We start from the raw sequence: 11,584 nt of genomic DNA on the forward strand, positions 1-11,584 counted from the left end.
ATATACTACCCTCATCCCAAGAGTCACTTCAGCCATAATTAGTCATTTTTCTCTGAGTTGATTGAAAAAGTTTAAATGAGAAAAATCAGAAAAATCTGCCAGGGTGGAAATGTTTTCAATAAAACAAACCAGTCGCTAAAACTATGTGACTGTTCGTGTGATTCAAGAGGGAGTTGAGTTATTGTGAATTTTTCTGCAATAATGGTTGAGGTGAAACCGAAATGTTATATGAGCAATGTTAAAAATCCACTGCTTTCTAATACTGAAAAGATTATTATTTCAAACGAAGGGAGACTAGGGTGACTAATACATTTATTCACATTGTATTTCCAACTGAGATTTTAAAACAAACCTAGCCATCCTTTGGATTTTTCAGCAAATGTCAGAACCAGGTTGACTGTTTTTTGTTTTTTTAGAGCAGCACCGAGCCTCTTCCACAGCCCTCAAAATTAAATTACTATGAGCTGGACTTCAAAGATCACCGGCTGCACAGCACACTGTTGCTGTACATGCCACCACATCACAGATGCCTCTGTCATTGGTAAATCCAATTTTTATGTAAAATTATACCCATGTTACCAGCTGTGAGATGGCGTTGTGCTAGTTCTTGGCTTTGATAAAATTCTGGTGTTGTTGTATCTATGAATGCTTTCCTGCATACAGGAGGTGATTAATCAAAGCTTAGTCTGAAATACAAACTCACATTTTAAATACAAGCAAAGGAGCTCACTGTCCAAAAAGAGCTGGACTTTTCCTCATCCAGCCAATGAGGTGCACTCATTTCCCAACACATTACATGAGTTCTGAAGTCCTCAAAGTTTGTTATCATTCAGGACAATGAGTGGAAAGTACGCAGACACGCCTAGATATGGAGAAACTGCAGTACTGTGGTTCTTTAACCAAGTTCATTGCATTCTGTCTGGATTTTTTCCTCCCTCTGATGAGACCATATTATTCCTCTTTATGTCACCACCTTTCAAAGTCCCAGTGCTCTTATCAGAGGCAGAGTGCTGATGGAGCAGCTGGGCTCCTCGCTGCTGTTGGGCAGCAGAATTAGTTTGGTTCCACTGAATAATGAAGTAGAATGTGTACCCAGTGTTCTAATTAAAACCCATGGTCATTCATCTATCTAATTGATACAATGCCTTGCAGTATAATTTTGTCCCAAATGTACCATTCCAGTCTGTGTTCTATGAGACCGCTGAGCAGAACAGCTCCGTGCCAAACATACATGAGACGAGGCAACCTCTCATCACACTCTTTCCCTACCCGCTCCCAAACACGTGCACTTACACGCATGCAAACAAACACACAGAGATGCACAAACAAATCTCAAAATCTGTCTTAGTTATTAGATGCATAAAGATGTCAGGATGTAAAACTGACCGTTCACTAAAAGATGATTGCCCATTCACAGCTTAGCAACTGTAACTAGGCACAGTTGGCTTGTCCTGCTTTGAATTTAAGCAAATGCTGAAGTGGTATGCTGTATAAACAGCAATATTTGGTATCTTGGGAAGGCAAAGTCTTTCTTTAGCCTTTCCCAAACCAAAAATACAAGAGCAAATGCAGGAATTAATTACACAATATGTTTACCTGCACCCCTTCCTCAAACCTTGGTGTAACCCAATAACGGCTTTTGGGGAGCTGGTGGCAAGTAAAGAGTGTAGCTTTGGACTTTGGACTAGCCTGAGATCAGATGGTCATTAGTTTGCTCCATTGTCCAAACACAATAGGATATGTGTTTCTTATGAGTTTCTTTATTTTGTTAACTATTTAATCATAATTTTAATTTCTTGCTACTTTCTGGCCCACAAAATTATAGTTGTTGGAAGTTATTTGGTTGATTTATGTGTCTGTCAAGTTTATTTTATTGTTATTGGTCCAATCACACAGTAATGAAATGCTATAGGAGGGAGGAAGTAAGCCCCGCCCTTTTTCAAGTAGCAAGTGCGGTAGTGCGGTAGTGCGGTCGTGCGTGCATCGAAAGAACTATCCGAATGAGTGACAAATGCGAACTAAACTCTTGTCGGTTATTGCACATAAGTTGGTTTCAACCGTTAAAAGTATGTGGAAGGGATACCAGAAATGACTGAGGCGATCCAAAACCTGAAGATGAGGGTTTACTGTAATTGGACCATATTGGTGAGTAATTTTTAGCTAAGCTTATGTAGCTAACTGCGGTAGCTTGTGTGGCTTCGTCACGCTCCGTGCTAGATGTGTGTGTGTGTGTGTGCGCGCGCGCGCGCAGTTGTTAGCTAATGTGCTACGTGCAAAATACGATAGTTACTGCTGACCTGTTAAAAGCTCATTGACCGGGCGTATATTTCACTGTTAACATGAAGAAAATGAACGTGAACTGTAGCTGTATTACTTATTTTATTATTAATTTGGCATTTTTGAGTAGATTGAATGTGTGAGGATAAAAATTATGTCCTTAATCTAGATTTTAAGAAATGCATATAAAATTCATGATCAAGCTTTGTAACCATAGTTGATGACTAAAAAGAGCTAGTAGTTATTATTTCATGGTTAAAATATAAAAACAATTCTTATTCATTTAACATGCGTTAAAAATATTCCACAAAATGATTTGGATTGGAGCTGCTGCTGTCACAGAACTATGTCATAAATGTAATATCTACTGTATTTTCTGAGAATATAGATTTGATCTAAAATATGGCCATAAGTGATAAAAATTTCATGACTGTAAACAATAAGGGTTTAATATTGTAATGCAGGCTAGGTTTGTGTATATCACTGGAAACTCCTTGGATTCCGGAAACTGGATTTTCTCCCTGATGAGGGAGATGGCGAGCCACTGGGAGATCTGATAGCTTCTTCATCAGAGAGGGATTTCACCCATTCGTTCTTCCTTGCACAAGTTCACTGGTGTGGTCCCCAGACCCCAGTCTGATGTTGACTTACCGGTATTACAAATAATAGGGTGCACCCAAAAGAAGGAAAACACTTACAGAAACTTGAACTGACTCTTTTACTAGGATGATGAGCACTAACGACTCTTGACTTTCATACATAAAGGATACAGCTGACAAAACTAGACAACCTGATTGAAAGAGACTGTGCAGAACTATAAATTGCTTCAAGTATTGGAACAAGAGAAACTGAACTGAACTCAGAGTTGAAATTCTGATCTGAAACTCTGTTGATGATGCTGATGATGAGTTGATGCTCATATTACTGGTTTCATAAAAGTGCACTGATTAGTAGATGTGTTTTTATTAGTGCCCGCATTTAAGTTGTAAAACTTATTTATTTATAGTTCTGCACAGTTTCTTTCGCAAGTCATGCTAATACAAAGTGTTCAACTTAAGTTCATCCCTGGGGCTATTTTTCACCTTTCTGACTGTCACACAGTGCAGCATTTACCTAAAACTGGTCCATTACTTAGCTATCTAATCAAAGCTTACTTTTGGTGCTCAGTCATTATTGGTAGGTTAGCAGGGTTACACTGTCTTTACAAAGTAAAACACTGAAATTACAAGCTATAAAGTAAAACTGTCACTTCTGCGTTGCTGCAATTTTAAGTATATTTTTCTAGAGTTAGCCTCCAAATCATCTAGTTATGTTAGAACGAATACAGTTGTCATCTATATATGATACCTTATTGGGGCTAATAAGCTCTGTACTGCAATGCAAGAACATTACTACTTTTATTTCAGCAGTTTTCTTTCATTTTAAAAGGAGTCAGTCAGAAGCAGAGTTTCAAGCCTTTTTTTTCCTTTTTCATTTAAAACAAGTCTTTTGTATACAGTATGTATACAGTATGTTACATCTGACAAAATATAGAAACTAACACCACCTACTGCTGTTCAGTCCTGCTCTTACCGCCCCAGAAAAATTAGACACACTTTCTGCACTGTGTGGTGACAAGCCTAATACTTCCCTGGAGGATGCAAATCTAAAAATATCCTGAAATATCAAGGAGGTATCATGTGGGAATATTCTGTGAATACAAACATGTACATTGAACAGTGTGTTTTACATATAGCATGTACAGATACAGCATGTGTTCCTGCACTTATTATGCATTCTGATCTTGGACATCTTGTGGATAACTCTAATGAAATGAAAACTCTTGGGGGCCAGGCTGATGTGTATGGATAACATGTTGATTATGTAATTTTTTTGGTAACACGTGCTTGAGACGTGTTAGAGATGAAAAGACGGTGGATAGTGTAAAAGACAGTAAAGTAGTAAGAAGGAGCTGATACCTTAAGTGATGTTTTGTGTCTGTGCTGTAATCAAGAATTCAGGATTATTCTGGTGCCTTTCAAAGTTTGTTTTGCTCAGTTTTGGTCTTTTTTCTCTCTTTTTTTATTTAAGATTGCATCTTAGATATTTCCTCGCTTGCATCAGTAAGCACAGCAACAGAGAGTGTTCAGACCCCACACAGTACCCATTTTAAGTCTAATAAGAGTGCACATCGAGGCCTAGATGTAATATAATTCTCTTGGGAAACTGACATATGTGATAATGTAGTGCTTATGGTTTTTCTGTGAAAATTAAAATGTCATTCCTACAATAATAAAACTGTTTGCTATAGGTTGATATAAATGAACAACTGAAGCCAGAAATGAGAGAAAGACTTCAAGCATCACTGACACCGACTGTCAATATGAGGCCAACACTGTGGATAACTGGGTTTATTTACAGTACAGAAAACTCTGGTTTTGTGCTCTCTCTACAATGCACTAAAATAAAGCTCAGTTTGGCTTCTTTGTTAATTTGAGGCAACAGTAATGAATGAATGCTATGTATACCACACTTGCAAAATAATAAAGCAAAACAGAAGTACATGCAGTGACAGCTGTTAGTCATTAAGTACCTATTTATGGCAAAACCTTAGAGCTCCAGAAGGACTTACTTGCATCTATTTTTTCAGCAGACTGGAATCTGTCTTATGTTTATAATGAAGGGGCCTGCAGAATTAGCACACAACTCGGTTAACCTGGTTGCATTATGTCTCTGTACACACTATCTACACCACTTGTTCCACTTTTAAAATAATATAATGAGATGCGTAATAATGCCATTACCTGTCTGAGACAGTGCTGCTTTTTATGGCTTAAAAATTGCACAGGAAAACCATTGGAGCAGGCTGAAATGCCATCACAGAGACTTAAGTATTTTCCCTGAGGGACTCCATGTGTCTGTTTCCTAAGCAATGGAGCAGCAAGGGCCACAGTTCCTCCACTTTTACATTAGTAGGAGTAAACTTTTAAAATTCTCACTTTGGCTCACGCTCTACTTGCATAATTGTGGCAACAGTGCAGCTTGATCTTGTGCTCAACAACAAGGTGAACTATTTCAGAAATTACAGCCAAATTATGAAGGCTGCTGTTTGATGTGATCCTATACATGATTTGTAATATAGGACACATACACAAATTACAACATTTTTTATTACAAACTGTCAGTTGCAGTCCAGTAAATTCCATCATGTGCTTGTTTATAAACTGACTTAAATTGTAGGCATTGTTTTATGGGCTTGTTCTTGTGCTGTGCTTCTCTCTATATGCTTACTATGGGAAATGTGTGTCTTTATATGGATATCCTACTTTGTACCTGTTAATGTAAAATAAATTGTGTTCCTCGTTTTGGGAGAGTGGTAATAACTAAAGAGCTAAGGCATCTCTGCTAAATCCTTTTTTTGCCTGAATGCAGCACTTCACTGATGAATGGTGTATTATTTTAAATTCCTTGCAGGAATTCATTTGTTCACAGCCAATATAACCACTCTATAATCCTATTTGAATGCAAGATACATTATGTTGTAAATCTGAAAAAGTGCTGACTGACTGTGCTGACATATACTGTATCTTTATATTTGCAGACAAAGTGGAGGGCCCCCTGTCATGGTCAGTTTACCCGGGAAGATTTTTTAATCAATAAATTGCCTGTGTGGGAATAGTGATAAAATGATAATGATAATAACAAACACAGTGAAAACTAATAATAATAAAGATGAAAGTAGTATATGTGTGCCTAATGCAAGTTGGCATAACGTTTGATTTACTGGTTGTTCATTTACCATGAGGTTATAATTATGAAGAGCTTGTTCAGGTGCTGTAAAAGTTTTCCGAAGCGGATGAAAGTGTGATTGCTCTCGCTTGTTGGATTCATCGTTACGGCCAGCAAAACCAGCTGCTTGTCTTTTAGTGGTCAATAAGGCATACTTTGTGGGCATCAGCCAGACCAATTTATTTCTAATTATTCGCTCAGCCATGCTTGGATCAAATGGGGCAGCTTCTAGTTGGATAGATTTTAAACATCAGTTTAAATTCCAGGGATCCTCTTGTGATTATTGACATTCAGGCACACGTGAATGAGAATATTCAGCATACTGAGAGTAACATCTGTCAGTCATTTCAGGCTTCCAGGCATTGCTTGTGTTTCGCCTACAGATATCTCCTGGTAAGCAGTCTACATTTAATTCCACTGTACAAATACTCAAATGTGCTCAATTACCCATGATGCACATCTCATCTCTTTCATCTTTTAAATGTCACTGTATTATAAGCAATGCTCATGTTGATGTGTACTCATAAATCACTTGTAGCCAGAGGTGGCCTGAAAGCTAACATGCTGCTTTGGGGTTAGGTAGGAACTCATCCATAATTTCCCAGGATGCAGGGTGAGGGGTGTGGGCAAGGGAGGTTGCTCCTGTTAAAATGCCCCACGCTACAGGGGGCACATGTTTACTGACAGCCCCACAGAGACTGCGAACAATCACCTGCTACCACACGTTCCTTTAGGGGCCATGCTGTTACATTAATGCATGGAGCTTCATCTCATTATTCATAGCTGCTTGACTCCAGGGGAAAACTGTTGGGATGGAGCCACTATAGTAGCAAATGGATACTGGGTCATCTTTAGCATTCCAGGTGGTATCAAGCCAAAGGGAACATGGCCCATAGAGAGAGCGCTGTAGCTTTGTGTCGTGCAAAATGGAAAGCATGTTTAAATTTAGCCTAAAACGTGCTGATTACAATATAATGAATATGCTCGGGTTTAATGTGCTCACCTTGTCCGTTTGTCTTTATTTCAACTGAGAGAAACTGGCTGGAAGTGAAAATAGTCATTCATGACAGCGATTAAAATGCCAAACTCCATACATCATCCATAAATCAATAAATAAATGCAATAAGGACCTCAAGGGCACTCGTTTGAAAAGCACAACAATTGTTAGTCTTTCTCCTGTAATCCTGAAATGCAAATGTTAACTATTCTGATGTTGTATTCCATCACACAGGGGTTAGAGTTTGAAATTCAGTAGTTACATTGCATTTACTAATCCCAGATTACTACCAAGTTTTCCAGTACAGATATTTTAGGAGTTATTTACCTATTTTACCAAGGGTTAGATGCAGGAGTTATTATTTTTGTCCCTGGGTGTTCAGTGGACTGGTCCAGGATGTGCTAGCATGGCACAGTAGCTTGAGGTTTCGAAAAGGGATCAGGTTCTATCAAACAAGAAATTCTGGAGCCGCCTGCAGGCTAATGTTAAGGTAACTAGTGACGTTCAATAAATTGCTGCTTGTTGAATTTTTTGTTCAATTACAATTACAGTTACTATCAGAATGGTTAGAAAAAGGCAAGTAACAAAATAATGATCCAAAACATACGAAGAAAAGAAATAGACTGTGGCTTCATATGATGAAGACCAGCACTGTCTCTAGACTTAAACCCCATGGAGCTGGTTTGGGATGAACTGGACAGAAAATGAAAAGCAAACTGCAAGTGCAATTTAGATTAAACTTAGTTCAACAACAAGATTTCGTGACAACTTTTTTTTAAGGTTTAATTTCACAAACTCAGAGATGTTTTTGGTCTAAAGTAGCATCCTCGACTAAGCTAATAGCTAATAAATGTTGATCCCCTTCCTAAAAGCACACTTTTTTGCACAGCTGAAAGGCTGAACGCTTGCATCCCCTCGTGTGTCCTGAAAGAGTTCTTTCTCTGCAACTTCAAAGCAGACACTATGCAAAATAAGCTCATAGAATGAAAAAAGAAACACAACCGTAGAGAATCAGGTTAAATATAACGTCCACACCCTCGAACTTCAGCTTCACTGATATTATATGAGAGGAGTGAGGACTTCAAAGGGAGTCTGGGTCCGATCGATGGGACCGATTCCAGGGTATTATGTTGACTCTTGCAGCTGTTATCAACAACTTAAAGGGAGAAAGGAATGGTCCTTCCTTCTCTGCCCCCTTTTATCTAGAGGATATCAGACTTTTCATTTTTCACTTCTGACTTTAACCTCCACTGTCACTCTAAAATTCCTTTATCTTTTTTCCTGAGATGATCACAGGGTGTCAGTGGAGCCTAATGAATCACTACATTGAAACTGTATGTACAGTATACTTGTGCAATGGAGCCATTGTTGTTTTTCTCAACCCAGTCAAAAATGAGCCTTAAGCACTATGTGCAAACACAGAGGTGGCTTTCACTCCTTTGTGGTGGAATTTAAAATATTCATAACTTACACACAGTACTTTCGACTCTGTGAGGGGAAGGCATGGAAACTGCATTATGGTCTCTAGCTTCCTGAAAAGACACTGTGAAATAGAAAAGCGACTCCACATCCTGAAATGATATTTATAAATCACAGCAGCATGTTGGCAGAAAATTCCAAGAATGGATTGAATCAATCCACGAGCTCTGCAAACGAAACATCCTCCACACACGCTACGTGGCTTATGTTCAAGGCAGTCATCAGCAGGGTGCAATGTGATAAAATGTGATTATGTTCTCTTTTTTTTTTAGTTTAGTTTTGTTTGGGTTTCTTTTCTGTTTGCCTGCTTGTGGTTTCATCTGAAGTGAAATTTTTGTTTTTTTGGAATTCAAGCTGAAGTAGTAAAACAAAGTAATTCCCTCGGTTGTGTGTGACACAAAGGAAGTCTCTTTCATGTCTTTTTTTATCAGGTAATCTCTAACAATTTTCGGTCTTAAGACATTGTTTTGTGCTACTTGAAGCGTAAGCTCAGGCAAACAAATGTGCCCGCTCTTACATGATGTTACAAATGCTATGTTTTCCTACTTCACAAAGAAACACTCAAGGACACGCTGCACCTACAAGCCAGTGAGGAAATCCCAGTGCAGCTTCAAGGGAAAAGTTTCTGACAGGTTTATTGGGGGGACCTAGATGAGAGCCCAAGGGTTCTTAAGAAGTGCTTAATACAAGATTGTTAGAGAACGCGGATGAACTCTTTGACGCTAAGTGCGGAGCCAAGAAAAGCCAGACCCTCTGAGATAAGAACGGAGCCGTGTTATAGTGGTGAATATTTTATCACATCATATCCAGATAATTCTTTTTATCTGTCTCACTCTTTTACCTGTGGACAGAATCCATTTAGGAGGTGAACAGCCCCCAAACTCATCTTGATGGCACCAAAGTCAAAGTCTGGGCTAATGGGTAAGCTTGGCACAAAGTGCATCTCCCTGCTGAGGTATTCTGTACTTTCATTTGTCTTTTGTATGGTTTTTCTGTCTTTAATAGCCTGAGTACCCTGTCTTTTGTCCTCTGGATTTATACAGTAAGTGCCTTGAAGGGCCCTTTTAGTCTTCAACATGAATACTATAGACCAGGTGTGCTGTACTTAAGCAATTAAAAGACGTGAGAGCAGAGTGCATATTTACCTTAAAAATAGAATGTGTTAAGGATGCATAATTAGCCCCGTGCAAGGCTGACTGCTTAAATATTCAATGGTTATACTAATGAGTGTCACCACAAGAGAGTTACGATGAGGTGTAACAAAAAGCCTCCGGCAGTCTGTTCACCCACTTTACTTTTAATATCTGTGATCAGGGTATTGGGCTAAATATGGTCCTACTTTGTTCTGGGAAAAAAAATAAAAAAAAACGCAATACCTTTAAAATTATATTAAACATGCCTCTTGACTCATGGGAGTTGTGTATATTCAGAATTATTCTGAATTTGCTGCTGTTGTTGCTTCGGTGATTTTTAAAAAGACCATTTATTTATGACCTAATATGTTAGTGAAGTGTGTGAGTGAAAGAAGTGCACATTTTGGAATTAGAATTATTTGTTGTTGAACCTGAACCCATCTCTCTTTCTTCATTTTTTGCAGGACAGTTGAGGCAACATGCTCTTAGCCTTGAATAGTCTCGACTGCTGGATACTCAGTGTCCTGACAATGTGTTAGTGCTGACAGGTAACTGTGGAGGAAAAAATGAGTTTCAGATAGAAGCTATTTTTAGATTCCCTCTAAATTGTAATACTTTTTTTTTTTTTTTTTTTTGCTGTTGCTGTTTTGCTAAATATCTGCTAAACTAATGTAATAATGTAAATATATTTTAGCGCATTTCAAATACTTAAATATTTCTGTTTCATTCTACTTTACACTTTACTATGCTACATTACAGAAAGATGTATTTGAAGTTTTTCCTTCTTTCCTACTCCATTAATCGTGAACTAAAATGCAGAACTAATTGTAAAGCGTTTCTTAGGCTTTCATGTATCACTGGTAATATTTGTAGTTTTACTTAAGCAGAAATTTGAATGCAGGACTTGCTTACTGCTTGTAATGCGTATTTTTGTGTTGTTTTAATTGTGTCTTTAGGAAAGGATCTTCCACCACTGTAGTAGACTCACAGGCCTTTTGGGGGCCGTGAGCTAAATTTGCCTGCCACCGTGCAGCCCACCCCAACACTTGACGTAGTGATATAAATTGTTGTGTTCAATGTGTAATTGTAGAGAACAACACACTACTGCAACAGTCACTGAGAGAATAAAAATGAATGCAATCTGCTCAGTTAAATTTCTGCCTTATTAAATGACTGAAATTGTGTCAGAAAGAACGAAGATGGAGAATTTTAACTTGGTTGTTTTAGGGCCCCTTTGTGGCTATAACGCATTGAGCAGCAGCTTCTTAGTTTGCTCTTGCATAGCACAGCCAGCTCATGGAAGATTGTATGGGAACTTGCCCATTCATTTAAATCAGTCTGTTTGTTTTACAATACTACATAAAGCTGAATATAGTAAGGACTTAAACTTTACGAATCCCAGCTTTAAGGAAGGTGCAGCATGCAAGGCCATCAGTCGGAAAACCGTCACTTCAGTCTAAGCTGTAGAAAGTGAGACAGCTTGACAGATCAATACTACATTCTCTTTGTGCAGTGAATCAACAAATACACCCAAAGGATCACAGAGGGACAATTGTCCATGGGTTTGATACATTTCAGGTGTTTTGTCTGTCAGTGAAGATGGACACATACATCCACAGTTCCACTGTGTAACTTCTGATGGCATGTGCGCTAAAGTAGGCTGGTTCCCAATGTAATACTGTTTGAGTAAAGACCAGGAGAGACATGAATACTGCTGGAAGAAGACTTTAATGCTGCTGTACAGCCCCTGCATGAGCAGGTAGTGTGTTGTGCTCTAATCCACTTCTAAGAGAAGTGTGGAAATACTCATGAACAGGCAGGTAACAGCTTTGGATTATTGCGCAGGCTATGGGGTGATATAGAGAAATATAAACTCTCCTTAAAGAGGAAAGCACACATCAGTAGGAGGGTTACGATTAATGTCTATTCA

General features: G+C 38.5%; 1 long non-coding RNA gene across 1 annotated transcript; it reads left to right on the forward strand.

The window, feature by feature from the left end:
• The first annotated feature begins 1,991 nt into the window (after nucleotides 1-1,991).
• LOC121189966 lies at nucleotides 1,992-10,771 on the forward strand. Its single transcript, XR_005894913.1, has 4 exons — nucleotides 1,992-2,145; nucleotides 9,373-9,442; nucleotides 10,119-10,202; nucleotides 10,611-10,771. It is a non-coding gene; the product is annotated as an uncharacterized LOC121189966 (long non-coding RNA).
• The last annotated feature ends 813 nt before the right edge of the window (nucleotides 10,772-11,584 follow it).

This window comes from Toxotes jaculatrix, chromosome 11, assembly GCF_017976425.1.
Source record: "Toxotes jaculatrix isolate fToxJac2 chromosome 11, fToxJac2.pri, whole genome shotgun sequence".
NCBI lineage: Eukaryota > Metazoa > Chordata > Actinopteri > Toxotidae > Toxotes > Toxotes jaculatrix.